Source organism: Podarcis melisellensis (assembly GCF_964234715.1).
Source record: "Podarcis melisellensis genome assembly, chromosome: 4".
Taxonomy (NCBI): domain Eukaryota; kingdom Metazoa; phylum Chordata; class Lepidosauria; order Squamata; family Lacertidae; genus Podarcis; species Podarcis melisellensis.
Window position 1 is genome coordinate 61124093 of NC_138531.1, and position 19071 is coordinate 61143163.

The 19071-nt window shown below is 40.5% G+C and overlaps 1 protein-coding gene and 1 long non-coding RNA gene across 6 annotated transcripts in view; both read right to left on the minus strand.

The window, feature by feature from the left end:
* The window catches only part of LOC309368099 (uncharacterized protein), a 362074-nt gene that overhangs the window by 306251 nt on the left and 36752 nt on the right, over positions 1-19071 (minus strand). The gene's annotated exons all lie outside the window — the stretch shown is intronic.
* LOC309368104 lies at positions 2670-15229 on the minus strand. 2 transcript variants are annotated; one of them, XR_014167534.1, is made up of 7 exons: positions 15027-15229; positions 14779-14835; positions 10288-11493; positions 8473-8561; positions 6153-6257; positions 4246-4289; positions 2670-3613 (listed from the first exon to the last, which is right to left on the minus strand). It is a non-coding gene; the product is annotated as an uncharacterized lncRNA (long non-coding RNA). The 2 variants fall into 2 exon arrangements; XR_014167533.1 differs by lacking the exon at positions 6153-6257.

A 19071-nucleotide genomic window follows, 5' to 3' on the forward strand; every position in this document is an offset into this window, starting at 1 on the left:
CAGAAGGAGAGAGTAATTAAATAACAACGCCAGCAAGTACCTGCTCCTACATGTTTGCTCACCAACTGACAGCAGTGGTTATAATGAGAATGGGGACTATGAAAGGATGAGATCTACCTTGAGGGTGTTGGGCTTGAAAGCTTCTGTGGAGTCAGCATCCAGCGGACAGGTATAAAAATGATAATATTATAACCAGAATGCTATGGTGTGGTTACTAAGCTTTATATAGATAATCACTAACAAAATTTCCTTGAAGTCTATTAGCTGCTGGACAGAGGCATGTGCAGCAACCATAATATTTGCCTAGCATCTTTATCTATAGCATTTGAAAGCAACCAGTCTGTTTTAGATAAGCTCAGTTCTGTCCCATTTAATACATTTATTTGAGTATGAATCTGATCTGCTTTGTCCCCTTTGACTATAATGGGGAATCTAAAACAACACATAACTTTCCCCCCCTTTCTGCATAAACAGATGACTTCTATAGTCAAAGGGGTGGGATGTAATCCACATCTTCTGTTTGCCCTGCCTGCTTCCTGCATGACCTGAACTGGACTGGACTGCTGGCTGCTAACCAGCAGTCTCCCCCAGGTTATCTCCCATACAGAGTAAACCTGTTTGTACATGTTTGTAATTTTAAGCCTAAAGCCTGCCTTCAGGAATCACACTGTGCTCTGCCTGATTGTGAGTAAAACTACTTTTTGTTACTTATGAATAAGTGGTGTCTTTATTCTTTTAGGAGAATTGCTAGCGCAAGTTAGGAAGGATATTAATAATCAACATATCCTCTCCTGCCAGCCTCAACATTCCCACAAAAGGATACCCTCTCTTCCAAAGTGGATTAAGCTTGCCAGAGTGTTTTTGTGCAAATTTCTTTGAAAGTTTTAACTTTTTTATTTTCTGCCACAATTGGATACAAATTGTGGGCATGGCTGCCTCATCTGCGGGGATCAAGCTAGATAAGTTTATATAAGTGAAGTTTTCCTACAAGGGCATGCTTTACCTCTTGGAGTGGAAAATAAAACTCACATTCTCTAGTTTTTTTGTGGGCAATCAATCTAAAAACTGGAGACATGAGAGAGGTGTCCCTGGCTAAGAAGCTTGCCAAAGTTCAGGCAAACAAATCCAGAGGCTACCATGCATGGTAAGTTTACCTTCAGTTTAAAAACCAGCGAAGTCACCATTGTGGTTTTTTTTTTCAAGGCTTCTCCCCCTTCTTGGATGTATTCTCCATGAAAAAGAAAAAGAGCGCTATGATTTTTAATTGTTTGTTAGGAAAAAGAAAAATTCCAATAGTCTACCTCTGCTGCTTATACCCTCAGGGGAGAATGGCATAATACATGAAGAACAACTCTGTTTATTCCTCAAATCACTGTGATTGGAGTACTCTGGAGAAAGAATTAACTATGATTGAAAGTTAGATATGTCCATCAAAACAAAAGAGCCTCCACCTCTTTGCTTCTTTCTTCTCTCCATTATGCCCCCTCACCTTGTGAGATCTGTACATTTCTCCAGTTGGGAAGTTGTGAAAAACAAAAACAAGAACTAGCAACATAATATATAATAAAGGTTAATAAATCTGATACCTTTTTCAGGACTAAAGTATTCTTCACTTGGCATTTGAAGGACAATAATGTAGGGGATAGTCGTTTGTCAAGGGAGGGTGTTCCATAATGGTGGTGTCACAGGCAGCTAAGATGGCCCCATCATTGTAGCTACCTAACTTCTCAAAGTGGGGACACCTCATGTTTGTATTGAAGAAGACAGCCCTTCAGATAAGTTGGCTGCATGTCCTGTATGGTTCAAGATCATCTCTGTGAATTGTGCCCAGAAAGGAATTAGAGGTCAACAAAGATCTTAAACGCATGCAAAACCTGAGAATTTTTTTTAAAGCATTTAGTAACTGGGACGCTGTTTTCTGAATCAGCTGAAATTCTGAACCCTTTTCATAGCCATACCTACACATGCATTGAATTATTCTATGCTGTACATTAGAAAGGCATAGAAAATGTGGGTGTACTGATCCATCCACAGCAGGTTCCCACAAAAGAAAGTAAGTTGGTGGTGTCAGCACCACATAAAGCCCCAAGTAGTCCTCTGAGCTGTGACAGTGTCAAGGCCATTTTGTCCATGAAAGGTCACAGCAGGCGCACCAACCAAGTTGGTGAAAGGTGTTCTAAGCCTCCATCATTAAAGGTTTCACACACACTATGCTATGTCACTCTTCTCCCACAATAATTCAGATGACCTTTTCATTTTAGAGACAGATTTGGTATTTATTTCTTTGTGTGCCAATTTCTTTCTTGCTTCAAAAAACAAAATCGGCAAAGATGGACAAGCAGCCAAATATCCTAGGGTGTGCAAAACCTTAAGGAGGAGGAAAGCAATTTTGAAAAAAATCTTTTAGCAAAACAGGCAGTCAACCCCCTGCTGTGCTGCTTATCTACATCAAATCAAACCAACCCAAATTGTCAACGTCCTGATTATGGAATTGTTTCCACTCTGGAAGCAGTTTGCCGTAGTCGAGAATGATTCACTCTAAATTGGGGTTATGTTTCATTTGAGTCTACAGAATGGTATCTGGAGAGCCCAGTCAGCAGAAGCTGAGCTGCAGGATGTGCGTGAAAGTACCATTGCAGGTTAACAGGATAGACAGCGGAAATTGAACTAGTGCACACTGGAGCCCATGCTTCATCATTCCGGCAATGATTTGCTAAATAGGACTAGTCATTCTTGCTATCAATTAAAGGAGAAACTAATTTACAGTAGTTAAGAATAAAATCCCAAAGGATTCTTGATAGGCTGGGGCTTGATTAGCTATAAAACAAAGATTCATTTGATAGGGATGTAGTGCATTATAGTTTTTTGAACATTGTTAAAGATCTTTCCCCCATCAACTCCACTGGGGTTGTGGAGGAAAGGCTTCAAATCTGTGGAAAGAGGCCCAAGACACAGCACACATTAATTGGCAAAGACCCGGGGCTAGTAGTCGTTTTAATTGAGTGTTCAACCATAGTCCAATGTGTATTTTAATATATATTCTCTTTGTGAGTAATTGCTAAAAAGTCATTTATGTCTATATTTTAATTCTTAAAGGCGGTTATTCTCTCTCTCTCTCTCTCTCTCTCTCTCTCTCTCTCTGTGTGTGTGTGTGTGTCCCCAAAACCTGTTTCTCGTTTCATTGTTCACAAAACAGGCAAGGTACGACTTCAAATATCCTGCTGCCTCTATCTGCCTCGGTAGAGTGTCACCTACCACCAGCACATGTCTCTTCTTCTGGGAAGCAGTTGGAATCATTCTGTACACTGTATCTTCCATAGCCTCCTTGATGTATTCTGAGTTCTGTAACTGCTGCCCTTGCTCCTCTGGCCCATAATCAGTGTCTGTGTGTCATGTTCATCCAGGGGTTCATCTCCTGCAATGGAAGAGCTTCCTCCTCCCTAGGGGCAGCCCAGCTGTGTCACTGTTCCAGGACAGTCCACTCTGCTTAGTCAAGAAATCCCTCATCTTGCTCAGTAGCTTGAAGTGTGGATAGGTGGGCCTCAGGTCACTGTACCCTCTCTTCCAGCAAGGCAACCAGCTCACACTTGCTGCAAGTCTAGTTTTGCACATTCTCAGGCAGGAAGACAAACATGGAATAAGTGTTGGAATAAGCAGCTCCAAGCTTTCCCCTCAAAATGTCATCACAAACCCCCATTTACAAGTGCTGGTCACAAGCTCCCAGAGGCTGCAGTCAGCTAAACAGCACCGCTGATATAGCTGCTAATGAAGACTGGTGTTGGGACTGATGGCAGCTTCAAATGGTACAGATGATCTTCTTCCTTAATGTTATAGTTTTTATAACTCAGTGGTCACACTGGTCTCTTCCTTATCTTAGCAACTAAAAGAGATTGCTAGAGGATGGAAATGGGTGAATGTGACATAGCAATTTAAATCCCTCTTTCCCTGAGCATTTGGAATCACAGCATAAGGCCTGGGCTCTGATTCGGAAATCTTTCTTTGACTTTCAGTAATTCAATGAGTAAAATTCAGAAAGTTAACTCTGCAGCCATGCAGCTTAATAATAATTGTGAGGAACTAGGGCCAAGGTGAACTAAAATGGAGATATTTCTGGTTTCAATTCACATGCTTCTTTTCTTGAAAAGAAAAAAGAAAAACCCAGAAAGCAACCTTTGTGGGAAGCATCAGGAAACTTGCACAGCTCTGATAAGAAAAGACATATCATAAATATTCATTAAAAATTACCTTTTCTGGATCATGAATTTTTCAAACAGGCACTGATTTGACCTCTGCAGAGAAGAAAATCCAGACTATAAGGTCCAGTTTCAGCTTTTTGAGACATGCAAATGCTCCCCAAATCATGTTATTCTAGTTAAACATCTATTCAAATATTGTGTGGAAACTATTCACTTCAGTTCTGAGATCCGGATTTAGCATTCATTTTAATACAAGCTGTAATTTTACATTCTCAAAGCATTGCCTACTGTGGTTTGTGAACTGCCATTAATAACCATGGTTTGCATACTAAATAGTTTCGTAAACTACTATGCTTGGCCTTCTAAATGTTTTTGTAACTCTAGCCATTTTACTATGTCAGTAATGTATTTATTTTCATTTTGTAATTATTTCAACTGTAGGGGTCTGGATTCTGAAAGCTATGGGATTACTTATCTGGTTTTTTGAACATATACCCTTCATTTATGGCATTTCGTCAGGAATTAGAAGAAAGCTTACTTTATTGAACCAAACATTTAAAGAAAAACTTGAGTACGCCTTCCAGCCCTTTCATATAGGTAAATGAGCAGCTAATAATAAAAAAAAGATTAGTGGTTTATATATTAAGTCCCTACTTGACTCATACAAAATTGATAAAATATGCAGTTTGGGGTTTAAAGTCACTGGTACAGCTGTTATTTCAGAAATTCACATTATTATCTCTTCCCCAAATTTGTACATGACAACAGGTACCTCTTTTGTTTCATCCCCTCCACATAGGGGAACAGACTCTAATTATATGTGCAAAATGAACTGGAGTCAAGAACTGTCAATAGACTATTTTTAAGAAGTTTTCTTGGATATTGCATGTATATAAAAGGGGCAGTAAGCCATAGTTTTTCCTCACTGCAGATTATCCAAGACACTTCCAAGATCCATCTCTCAAAGAAGAGAAGGGAGAAAACTGAAGGTCTAACAGCTAAGAGCATATAAGAGAGACAATTCTTCTGCACGTTCAAGATCTAACCAAAGACCAAAAGAACTCATATTCCTAGTGGCTGCCTCCCTTGTCTTAGACATACTTAGAAAGCTCCATCTGGGTGATAAGGTCTATTTCCAGTGAGAAATCATCTTCAGTTAATGTGTTCCAGCCTGTTTCATTAGCCATTAACTCTGACCATAGCTCAGCTGGGTCTTCTGGAATAGAGCCTGAGGAGAGCAACACTAATTTTTCAGAATGGAGAGCTGCTGGCAAAATGAGATTCTCTTTTTCCGGAGCTTCAGAGTAAATGGGGAGATCTTAGTCCAGCTTTGAGGGCAAATACTTCTCCATTAGCATATTTTCTCCAAATCCCCAATCTAGTCCTCTGAAGACAGAGAGTCAGATCCCAGGGACATGATGTTAACTGGCATCCAAAAACGTTCTAATATCTCCAGCCCACAACAAATAAAGGTTTCGTGTCAACATTATTCTCTCAATTCATCTTTTTATGATGGACGATACATGTTATATAGCAAATGGAATTCTACATTTGTAATGAAACAGGTTCACCAGCAATTCTGGGGCTGGATTGAGGTCAAACTCTTACTCCCTGCTGTTTTTTTGCCCAAGGCATGGAAGATACACGGCTGTAGCAAAAGGGTATTTTTGTTCATTCAAGGTGAGCAAAATTCCACCAGGAATTCTAACTTGACCAGGTCCTCCCCTCCTGTTGCTGTGCCCATCCCAAGCTGTCACATGGGCTCCCATACTTCATTTTCAGGTGTTCACAACACATATACTAAAGAGCAGGCGGGTTGCTGGGAAAACTCCATTGTATGAGCCTGATAGCTTCTGCACTTTGCTGGATTGAACAGAGTGTCAGCAGCCTGTTCCTCTAGCTTTCTTTGGTTTTCTTTGAAAACTCATTCTTGAAATGCTTGCAGTATCTACTCACCTTGCAGTGTTTCGCTTAAGACAACTCTGTACAGGAGATATGATAACTGAAAAGCTGAGAATATCACTTTGAAAACGACTGTCCAGTTTGATTCCTGCTGGTAGCCTTTGTAAATGGATTTTGAAATGTGAAGAGACTGTGACTAACGGGGGGAAATGGGATCCGGAATCTCTAGATTTTTGTTATGTATAACACTATGTTGACCACAGTGGTTTTCAAACCTTGATAATTCACTTAAGCACCTCCATGATTTGTTGGTCAAGATAAACATAAAACCCTTCTAGTGTGGAAATGTAAAAAAGAATTCTTAGCATGATTTAAACCCAGCATCTTTAGCATCAGGAATTGCATTAGAAAGCAGCTATCTTAGTTCATGGTGTACCCTTCCTAGGTTGTCAGGGGCTTAGGGCTGCTGCAGTCTACAGTGAATGAAGGGCAATAATAGCTACATTTAATCAAACACTAAAGCCAAATGATAAATATTAAATGCGTCCTTTAAAAATGTTAATCTTCCTTTTAGGCTTTGTTTTTACATGACATTTTAAATTACCTTCTGACAGATAAATTCTATATGCCTCAGACACTAAAGTAAGCCCATTTGTTTGGTTGGGAAGGCAGAAATCTGACAGTGACTTTTATTATGTTTTACATTTTAATGCACACATCCAGCACAGAGCTGAAGCAAGCTGCTTCCTAGAGATTTGAGATGTGGCATATAGTGTGCCCTTACCCCCAAAAGCAAGGTATATGCACACATACAAGCCATTCTTTATGAACAACATGATTGCTATTTGCCTATTTCAAATAGAATCCAAACGTGCCAAGCACAGCAAGAATATTGAGAGCAAAGAATGCTTAATATTCTAGCCCAGCTCACTAAAAGAAGAAGAAGGGGGAAAATTGAAGCATTGAAGTGACAGAGCAGTGTTCTGTAGAGCAACATGATGTGTCTGCTTTAAATGGAGAATAATGGATTTAAGTTTAGTGCAGAACTAAAGGGCTCAATTACTATTCATGAATTCTGAAATGTTCTACTTCAGAAACTCTTTTTGCATGAAATGTTCATCAGAATCAATGTGTGAAACTACAAGAAAGTAAACCTTTTCCACCCTTCGCACAATGCAGTTCTTAACTAGACCGGTACATTTACAAAAGAGCATTTCATTGGAATTCCTGAGTCGGTAAAACTACCTAAAATAAATACAGCGGAATGCAATGGCGGTTGTAGGTGAAGAACCCCTGCTAGCTCCCATTTGGAACCTGTGCGTTTCCTGTGCTAAATGGACTACCATTTGTCTTGAGGCTTCCGTACTTTGGAGGAGTCGTTGCCATGGGGACAGGAGGTAATCTTTTTGTTAGTGGAGACATTAATTTGTCACTCTTTAAAGGCAGCAGTAATGATTTTACTATTGAAGGAGCCCCAGAGATATTTTGTTTCATGTTCCGGGAACATTATTCACCATGAAACCAACACTGACACTCATCTTCCTACCCTTCAGCATTTCATTTGGACTACACAGTATAATCCTGTAGCTCTGAAGTCCCAGAAAATGCTATCAGGATTTTGCATGACTGAGGCTGCAATCCTAAGCACACTGACTTGGACGTAGTTCCATTGAAATCAGTTGGACTTTGTCAGCTCAATATGCTTAGGACTGAGGTGCTGGGTCTGAGAGCATTACAGATAAAGCACAGCAGGTTTAAAGAACTCTGTAAGTGCAAGTTGAAAATACTGTGCACTTGCATTTTAGAAGTAGTAAGATGTGTGATGCACACACACACACACAACTCTGCACACATATATTCTTCAAATATCAAGTACGGTATATGCTTCTTGATAGAAGAGCTGGGCCAAACTTTGCCAAATTGGTCCTTCCAGATGTTTTGTACCACAAGTCACATCAGCCCCTGCTAGTATAAAATGTAGTCTTATTTATTATTTTTTGAGAGTCTTTGTATATATCCCACTCTTTAGTTGAAAAATCTAGAGTGGTTCACAACCCTATAGATACAATCTCCATAAAATCAATACATTAAAAACAATCAATACATCTACTTCCACAGTCGATCCAGTAGCACCTTATACCAAGAACAAACCTAGTTGGTCTCTAAGTTTTTGTGTGCATGCACACTTCTTCAGATACACTGAAACAGAACTCACCAGACCCTTATATAACTTCTGTTTCAGTGTATCTGAAGAAGTGTGCATGCACACAAAAACTTATACCAAGAACAAACTTAGTTGGTCTCTAAGGTGCTTCTGGACATTTTAAAATTTATATATATATATTGACTGTGCCAGACCAACACGGCTACCTACCTGAATCTACTTCCACAGTAAGCCAGAGAATAAGTACTACAAGGCTGGTATTATTGACCAACAAAGGCTTGGGTAAACAAAGTCTTTAGCTAGTACCAAAAACACAACACCATAAATTCCTGTTATTGAACCTTGCTGTCATTTTAAGTATGCCACAGTTTGCCCAGGAAGGAATGCAGTGTGCCTACATATATAATGCAAAAAAGCAGTAGCATGTAATTGATCACCTCCACCCACATTCATTCATAATAAGGGAACCTCTTGCTTGTTATACACGTCAGCATGAGAATTCCAGAAAATGCAGACCTCTTCTGCCCCAGCTGACCTACTCAGACCATCCAAGAAACATCCTAATTTGGCTGGCTTAGAGCCCAGACAGAGCAAATACCATGCCTGAGGTGCTGCTACCACTCAGACAAATTAGCATTACATAAAAATTAGGACTCTCCACTGGATATATGCACAAAAGATCCTCTCTTGCTCACCATATACCTTTGAACTTATTACCATAGGCAGAAAACTGAATTCTCAATGAATTGAACACTTAGATTCCCAAATATTATAGACCGTTCCACCTTATTTGTTCTAGAAAAAACGTCACTCAAGTTACCAAGTGCTATCATCTTCAAAATGTCATTCTTCACTCTTCAGGGGATCTTTCCTAGCCTAAATTGACCCATTGCAGCCTGCAGTTTGGGGGCAGAATCTAGTGGATAACTAACAAAGGGAATGTGACCTTGTTGCTTCTCCAGGATATCTCATAGGCTTTTCTAACCATTGATCAATGTATCCTGTGGGGCACCATTTTATGGTGGTTTAGCTCCTATGTTCAGAGTTGGTTTCGGAGGAGAGAACTAGGTAGCTTTGCCTCAGTCCTCTAGCAATGGAACTGTGGAGTACGACAGAGTATGATGTCTCCCCAATTTTATTCCATATCTGTATGAATTTTATTCATATCTATGTGAAGGTGCTGAGAGAAGGCATTAGGAAATTTGGGGCAAGGTGTCACCAGCATAATACTGCATGAACTTTATTCACACTCACACCCACTTATGTTTACTTGGAATCGCAGGGAGCAATTCTCCATACTGTTAAGTAGATCATCCCACCAGCACAATAATTTCAGTTTGTCGTATGGAATTATCCTCCCTTTCCCTGCTGCACTGTTTGGGGGAGAGGGGCCATGCAAGGGGTATTAGAAGGAACAAAAAGACCTGTTGTGTTAGCAGAAGAGCTTGTGCTGGTTTCCATTAGCAGCACTCAATGGTTGAATCCATGGTATAGCGGTTAAGAGCGATAGACTCGTAATCTGGGGAACCGGGTTTGCTTCCCCGTTCCTCCACATGCAGCTGCTGGGTGACCTTGGGCTAGTCACACTTCTCTGAAGTCTCTCAGCCCCACTCACCTCACAGAGTGTTTGTTGTGGGGGAGGAAGGGAAAGGAGAATGTTAGCTGCTTTGAGACTCCTTCGGGTAGTGATAAAGCGGGGTATCAAATCCAAACTCTTCTTCTTCTTCTTCATGATGCCGTTTCTCAATATAATATTCCAGTTCTCTAAACTCTACAACTTTCTTTTTTCTTTTTTCTAGTGCATAACTATTAAGTATTCAAGACTTGGAGAGAAGCAAGTCACTCTACTTTCAAACGATACACTTTCACATGAATTGAGAAACAGATGCAGAGCCATGCACTGTTATATATGGGCATACGAAGTTGTCTTATACTGAGTCAGGGCATTGGTGCATCTAACCCACACTTATCTCCTCTGACTGGCAGAAGGTCTCCAGAGTCTCTGGCAGAGGTTATTTCCATTACCTGCTAGCTGAGCACTTCTCTGAAGATGCCGGGGACTGAACTTGGAAACTTCTACATGCAAAGCACTTGATCTTTATATTGAGCTCTGGCCTTTCCTCTGCCTCTAAAACATCAGAAAATGGGGCAGTACAGCTCAACAGCCTGATAAACCTTTTGCTATGTTCTCAGGAAATAAAGCAGAACAGATGAGAGAGGAATTACATTTCTTCCTAGCACATTCAAGTCGTCAGGTATGATCTTTCCTTAACTTTGTTGTGGTACCTACCAGGAGTAGACAAGGAACCGCTGGCTTAAAAAAATAATAATGTGCTTAATGATATCTATAATTAATAAATATATTTGCATAATGTTCAAATGAGACTTTCTGGATTGGTGGACTGGGTTGTAGTGATGCTGTTTATTTTGGATGTTAGACTTCTGTGTTTAATAGATTAAGCATGAGAACTTGTGTCCCTTTTTCTATATTACAAATTTAGGCTTGCACTTAGAGTGGTAAATCGGAAATTTTAATGAATCAACAGTGGCCAAGCTGCCCCCCCTTTTTGGTGGGGGGCAGGTAATAGAGAAATTTGTGAAGGTGATTTCTAAAGCCTCAGAAAACAAAGTTCTTTTGTTTGCATAGCCAATCCCTCAAAACAGCATATGCATAATTTTATCATCACTGTGTGCCATCTGGAGTGTATTGAATGAACTACAATTTCAAAATGAGGTGAATGGTATCATTTAATTTCATGCCTTTGGAGCAAGAAACAGATATTACTCAAACAGATATTAGGTTTATTTGAAGTGAGGACAATCATTAAAAGATTCATTGTGAAAAATACAGCCATTATTGCTTTACCAGAAAGGAGAAAGATTGCTAAGAGTCCACTGTTATATACTTAAAATAGATATTATATTTAAATAAACACTCCTCTAAATAGATCTTTAAATAGATAAATAATAAAATAACAAGGAATGCTTTGGGAAAGATTGCACTGGTTTTAATAAAGGGTATTGTGGACAAGGGACCACTTTGCTGTTTTTCACAGAGCTTTTATTTCATAGGGGGAGACAGTAACAAAGAGATGCAGTTAAGACTCCAGTCAAGAGCTCACAAAGTGGGAAATAGCATTATGAGCACCTGGGAATTGTACTGCTGCCGGAACATAGAATTTGTGGTTCACTTCAACTCGAGCGTTGACCAGTGGTGACCAATAAAAGAATCTGTAAGGAAACGTAAATATTGCAGTTCAGTCCTCCGAGCTGGAGAGATGTCATAAATTTCTACTAGACTTCCTGCAGTAGACTTCCAGGAAGAATGCAGGGGGAACATACCAGTATTGAACTGGTCTTTGAAACAGAGAATAATGCAAATGCATTGTCAAAGAAGTAAGAGGCTTTCACAATAGCTTTTCACTCCTTTGTATAACTCTCTCCTAAAAAATTTTTAAAAGGAAGTTATAAAAACTGCTTTATCAAAGAGCTATCTAAGCAGTGTACATAATAAAATTGTAGATCAAACACAGCTAAAATCCACGAAACTATTAAAAACAACAACATATATAAAATACTGATCATTAAAACACATATAAAACCAGTAAAAACTTTGCAAGAATAGAGGTAACTATATGTGGCCAGACTGGCTGAAATAAAAACAAAGTTTTCAGCAGGAATCATAAATATAGTGAGGGCACCTGTCTAATGTCATTATTCAGGGAGTCTGAACCCCAGGTGCTGCCACACAAATATACTGACTCCTCGCAAACACAGAACTTACATTGTGTATCACTTGGAAAAGTGCAAGTTCCATAGTATCTGCCAAATACGCACAGATGAGGCACATATATTTCAGCAGACTTGCAGCATATCTATCTTTTTATACAGATTTGGACAACTCACAAAAGAAACCACACTATAAGAAAGGAGGGTCTATACAAAGCATGGAACAGTGAGGTTACCACGTATACACATTTTTTTAACCCATTACTTGGTAGGGGAACTGCAGTGCAAAATTCATGGGAATGCGAACTTGAAGGATAGCTTGAATATTGTTTTGGAAATCATGAATCGGCTATGGTCACCTTTAAATGCAAACCAAATCCAATTTCTGCCCATCCCCAGTGGCATGTTACAGCAATTAGTGTCTCTTATTGTGGCAACTGGATTAATTTGTAAGCGCTTACCATGACTTCTAATACCAAGGTTCATTATTAGCTTGGAAGACTTTCCCAACAAGGAAAGGCTAAAGGATTTGAGGTAGGGATACAGTGGTAATCTGACAAATTCAATTTATACAAATTTATACAAATTCAGTATTACATTTCCACTGCTATAGACAATTATCATCATTCATTGCTGAGTCTATCCTATTTACGTTCTATCGGCAAAAATTACCGTATCAACCACTGAATGATCAAATTTTTGTGCAACCTGATAAGAAGCAAAAACAGTGGCTGAGTGTAGGAAAAATTCTTGCATAAACTAGATTCTTATTTATTAAGAATGTTCCCACTTCCCTATACAGCAACAATCAATGAAACGCACTGACGAGTTTTCAGGAATTAATGTTGTTGTTGTTGACGTATCAGTCACTTTATACAATAAAAATGGTAAAATACAACACATAAAAGGAATTTAAAACCAGAAAAATTAGAACAATTAACAAAAAAATTACAAAAAAAGCTCACCTAGCAATATATTAATCCGGAGAAGTTATATCTCCCTACTAAAAGATAAGCACCACCATAGGATACCATTAAGTAAGTAAAGGCCTGTGAAACAAAAAGGTCTTAGTGTAGCATCAAAAGATTGATAAGGTTGGTGCCAGCTGCATCTTCCTAAGGCAGCATTCCACAGATGGGAGGACACCACTGAAAAGGCCCGTTCTCCTTCAAGTTGGTGCACAGAGAAGGGCCTCTGATGAAGACCACAAAGATATCTTAGATGGTATGGTGAAAAACTAGAAAACTGCAGGAATAAAGAGACAGGTTTTGCTTGGCCTAAATTGGAGATTTAATGAGTGCTGGGGGGGGGGGGATAAGATTAAAGGGACACATGATAGAAGTTTATAAAATTATTAATGATGTAGAAGGATCTTGCAACATTTTCCTTTGATTTATAATACTGGAACTTACAGTTTCTTTCTGCAACTTGGTGCCCTCCAGATTTTTTGGACTCCAGTTTTCATGATCTGTGATGTGGTGATCACACAGGGTCCCCGGACGTTTCACCATCTATTGATCCCTGTGCCACCACTTTATTTCTCGCTGCCACCACCCAGGCCCTACCTGGTACAATACTGAGTCCAGTTAAACTGGAACATAAACTTCCGTTTATTTATTGCAGTTTAACAAGCGTGTGGTTTCCTAAATGGTATCGGTCAATTACAGTCATGGTGTGCCTATCCAGATCTATAACTTCCGCTACCTGCTCTCACTCACTAAACCACCTCTCAGATATTTACTTGTCTTCCTAACCCCTAACTGTTCCTGACTCAGCTTATTTCACTACACTAACTCAACCTACCCACAGACACTATCCCAATTCACTCCCACTCCAACCACCCACCCAACTCCCAACGAACTCTTTCCTTTACCCCTCCCAGAGCTGGTTTTATAGTCCCTCTGACTCCATCCCCTGGGTTCTGATTGGGTAACCTGTTTAACTATTTCAACTCCAGCACTTTCCTATGTTAACATCACACATGACCACTGGAACTCAATTCAAAACAACTCCATGGCACCTATTTGTAGAATGCTGACTAGGGCTGCAATCCTAAGCCCACTTCTGTACTAACATTGTTAGGATTGCAGCCTTAGAACCACCCAAATTATTTGATTGCCTGTAGATTCAAGACAATCAAAATAAAGTTTTCTCTCATGCAACATTTAATTAAAATATGGAAATCACAACCGCAAGACATGCTGATGATCACTAGCACTTTTAAAAAGAGGTAAACAATTTAACAGAGGAGAAAGCCAACCAACAGCTATTAGCCAACGAAAACTAAATGAAATTGCCACAATCAGAAATTGATACGGGTAGCTAAAGGGCAAAGCAAGGGAAGGCTAAGGGTGTCCTGGAGGCATCTGGCTGGCCATTCTTAAAAAGCAGAATGATGAAACTAAATTGACTTGGGGTGCTCAGGCATAACTGTTTATATTCTAATTGATGCCAAATGTAATGTCTATAATCATGTCCAAGTTGAATATAATTATTTTATACCAAGCTTTTGTCAAAGCTTCTGCAAAGGATCGTTAAAAGAAGACTCAGCAACATAAAGCATTATCTTTTTTGCATTCTTACTGAAATATTCTGACAAATTATTATTCCCATATGCCAAGCAACATATATAATACTTAAAATATGAAGGAAAACATCATTATTTTTGAAGACACAAGCTGTTTCTGTTAATGCGCTTCTCAGCACGATTGGTAGTCTATAGGAACAATAAAAATAAGTCCTCGGTATCTTTTAAAAATAATAATAATAATAATAAATAAGTAGCACCTCATTTTCTGACAGCTTTTTTGTCCTTGAAAATCTGACTTTAGAGAATAGTCTATGCTATGAAAAATACAAAGATGTAACATATGTAGATTAGTTAAGTTGTTGTTGTTTAAGAAAAACCTCACTCTGTCAGCTTGTCTTTGCTATTGAGTATAGATTTCTGTAATTGTATATCTGTTATACTCAGAGGTTCCAGTTTATGTGGCTTGTCAACTGAGTTACGAAGAATAAGTCAGTGTACTACTCACATTGGTTACATTCAAGCTCTAGGTTTCAAGGGCAGCAACCTTCTCAGTTCCAGGTATGGAGGAGCAACAAGACTGTTGTCTCATGAGCATCTGGTTGACTTTCATGGGAAACAGGATAGGAGCACCCACTCCTAGGAGCTGAAACCTCTTGAGGCCCCCAATATTTGTTAGTGGGGAGGCTGCCCACCTTGATGTTTGTCTGGACATCATGTGTGATGTCACGATGCCATGTGTGATGTCACAATGTTGTGTGTGACGCCTAGATGCAGCGCTGTCACACAGGACACCTGGATGCGGCACTGTCGCGCAAGCCAGCAACACTGTGGCTTGTTCTCCTCTGCCTTCTCCTGCTGTGGAGAGGAAGCAGCCCCTGGCCCATGGCAGCAGCAGGAGGCAGAAGAACAGCCATGGAAGCTGAACTGCCACGCAACACCCGGACATTGTGTGCAACAGTGAGTCTGGGCATCGCGTCCGACATCCAGTTGTCACGCACAATGTGACATCATGCACAATGCCTGGATGTAATGCTGTGACATCACACACAACCTTAGCTCCCTCAATTGCTTTCCTGAGTTGGCAGACCTGTAGCAGGACCTTTGATCTGATCTAGCAGGCTGTGATCCAGCAAGTGGCTCTCATTTCAGTTCTGATCTATGAATAGAATTGTTGTGTTGGGGCTCCTCTGTATCCTCTGTGGTGAGAACTGCAGGGCCTGCTCCCTTCCAAGGCCTTTTCCAACTGTCCCAGGGGGCGGGGCCCAGACCCTCACATTCCCAGCTACAAGGACTCCTGTGGCAGTGCCTAGAGAATGGGTCTGGACTCATTTGGAACAAACTCTTGGGGAAGTGCGGGGTTGTTCTGCTATTGCTTCCCTGTTTTATGTGTCTAATGTGTTTTAAAATGTCCTTAAGCAGTCGGCATTTTAAGCTTTTCCTTCTCTCCCCCCCCTCTTTTTGCTTTGTTGGGGGGGGTGGATATCTGGTTGGGGATTAATTTTAGTATAACTGTTCTGTTTTTGTTTTTTTGTTATTTTATTGGTTGTTGTATAGTTTGCGTTTTGTTTTTAAGGAGCGGGATCAGGGCTGCCTGGGAGTGGGCCCCAGCCAACAGAATGGCTGGGGCAAGTTCCACAGGGGTGGATGCACTGGGACATCCAAACTCAGTGATCATGGGCAGGAGAAGGAGTTACCCTAAGACCAGACCATGTCATTACCGAGGAGGCAGGCTTAGTCATTGTTTGAAGACTATCCCTGCCTCCGGGTCTGGTCTTTACCGGATGGATACTGGAATCAACAAGGAAAACCCACATGACCCGAAGGTGTTGCTGTGCAATGCCCGGTCAATGATGAATAAAACCACTGCCATCCATGACTTGATCGTGGATGGAGGATTTGACTTGGCATGTGTAACGGAGACTTAGTTGGATGAATCAGATGGGCCTGTTCTTGCCACTGCTTGTCTACCAGATTTCTCGTACGCACAGCAACCCAGGTCATGTGGGTGGGGAGGGGGGTTGCACTGATTTTTAGGAAGTCACTAGCTTGCACCAGGCATCCTACTGGGAAGACCCAGTTCTCTGAGTGCATGTTCTGGAAGCTGGACAATAGGGGCAGTACAGGATTCCTTTTGGTGTACCGACCTCCCCGCTGCACCAAGGATTCCCTGCTCAAGCTGCTTCAGGTCGTTGGGGATGTTCTCCTGGAGACACCTAGTTTGGTTGTCCTAGGGGATTTTAACATCCATGCCGACATGACCTTACAAGGGGCCGCTTGGGACTTCGTGGAAACCATGGCCTCCATGGGGCTGTCCCTGAATAATTTTGGTCCAACTCATAGTCACAGACATGCCTTAGACCGGGTGTTCACCTCTAGTGATGTGGGTGATCTGACACTAAGTAAAAGTGAAACAAATAAGTGCCATGGTCAGATCACTTCCTGGTGCAACAGGACTTCTCCACGGTCCTTCCCCTCTGCAGGGAGGTGGGACCAATTCGGATGGTTCGCCCCCACCACTTAATGGATCCAAATGGTTTCCAGAGAGTGGTAGGAGACGCTTTATCCCATGTTGATGGCCTTTCAGCTGATTCCCTGGTGGCTCACTGGAATGCGGAGTTAACCAGGGCTATCGATTGTTTGGCTCCAAAGCACCCTCTTTGATTGCATGGAGCCCAGGCAGCTCTGTGGTTTTCTTCAGAGCTGAGGGCGAGGAAACAATCGCTGAGATGGCTAGAGCACCAGTGGCAGAAAACTCATTCTGAATCAGACTGGACATGGGTTAGAGCTTAACGTCGAGCCTACCAAGTGGCGATAGTAATGGCAAAAAGACTTTCTTCACCGCCTCTATTTCATCTACTTTGGCTCCCAGTATGTTTCCGAGCACAATTCAAAGTGTTGGTGTTGACCTTTAAAGCCCTAAACGGCTTCGGCCCAGTATACCTGAAGGAGCGTCTCCACCCCCATCGTTCAGCCTGGACACTGAGGTCCAGCGCCAAGGGCCTTCTGGCAGTTCCCTCACTGCGAGAAACAAAGCTACAGGGAACCAGGCAGAGGGCCTTCTTGGTAGTGGCGCCCACCCTGTGGAACACCCTCCCATCAGATGTCAAAGAGATAAACAACTACCTGGCATTTAGAAGACATCTGAAGGCAGCCATGTATAGGGAAGTTTTTAATGTGTGACATTTTAATGTATTTTTTAATATAATGTATTTTTCCCAGAGTGGTTGGGGATGATGATGATTAACAAATTAGCAAATTCCAAGGGATTCCAAGCAAATTCCAATTTCTGATGTGTTATACGCCTATCAACAGGCTTCTAATTTTTTCCACCAAGTCATGCATTGGTTTCAGATAATGCAATGAACCACTGGGTGTATTAATTTATATACTGTCACAAAAACATGGTTCTGTGAAAAGAGCTATGCATTAAACCAAAAGGCTTCCCTTCATTACAGCTTACAGAGCTCAAACTTGCATGCTGTTGCTTTGTAAAGCTTCTACCATGTTTGAATCTAAGCCACAACACTTTAATATATTGTTAGATTATTATTTTGATGGGGGGAACATTAGGCTATTATTATTACTATCATTGTCATCATTTTGTATAGAAGCTAAAACAAAACGAGATATAACTGAGTAACAAACACCAAAAGTGAAAGATGTCCAGGACTAGAAACAAGAATGGGATTTCTACCTTTTTAAGCATTTGAATAGCATTTTATTAGATACCTCAAAGTGATTATAACATGATTCACACACAGATATACACTAATATAGAATTATTGGGTATATAATTGTTTTGTGTACCAACAATCACTGACAAAAGCAGAAGGGAAAAGCCGAAGGAGAGCTTAAGGATAGAGCAATTCAACCAAAAACTCATCATGTTTCTAGTTTAAAAATATATTCACCACCGGGTCTGTGATAAATTGAACTGTGCTGCTCTATTCCAAAACACAGCATGTTAGTAGTAAGATCCATAAAATAATACAAAAGCAGTCCTGAATGTGAGTATGGTTTACATGCTAAGAGTTAATAAATTGTTAAATTTCTTACTTAGATTCTGACCTATACTTGCAAAGTATTTTAAAAAGGCACCATAAATGAAATGCCATAAAATCCATAATGCCACAGAAATCCTAAGTCCACAGTCTGTCTCTTTAGCAGTTTTAGAGGCATTAAGGATGAAGAAGAAAGTCAAAGGGATTGGCCTGCGATATAGAAGTCAAATGAGTGGAAAATTCCCTCAACCATGGCTTTCGTTCAGAAATGGGAGCAGTATCTTGTTCAACCATGAAGTATCATGGGGATTATCTCTTTGAATGTTGTCGATTTTTTATTTTTTATTTTGAACGGGGTTCTATACTCCAGTGCAGTTTGCCATAATTATTTTTCTGGTAAGCCATGGGGAGATGAGATGTGACTCAGATAATGCTATTGTTTTAGTCCAAAGGGGATTCTTGATTACAAAAGTGGCCTGATAGTGGGTGAAATGGAACATTCACTTATTTATAAAGCAGTTTGTTTGTTTGTTTGTTTGTTTGCTTGCT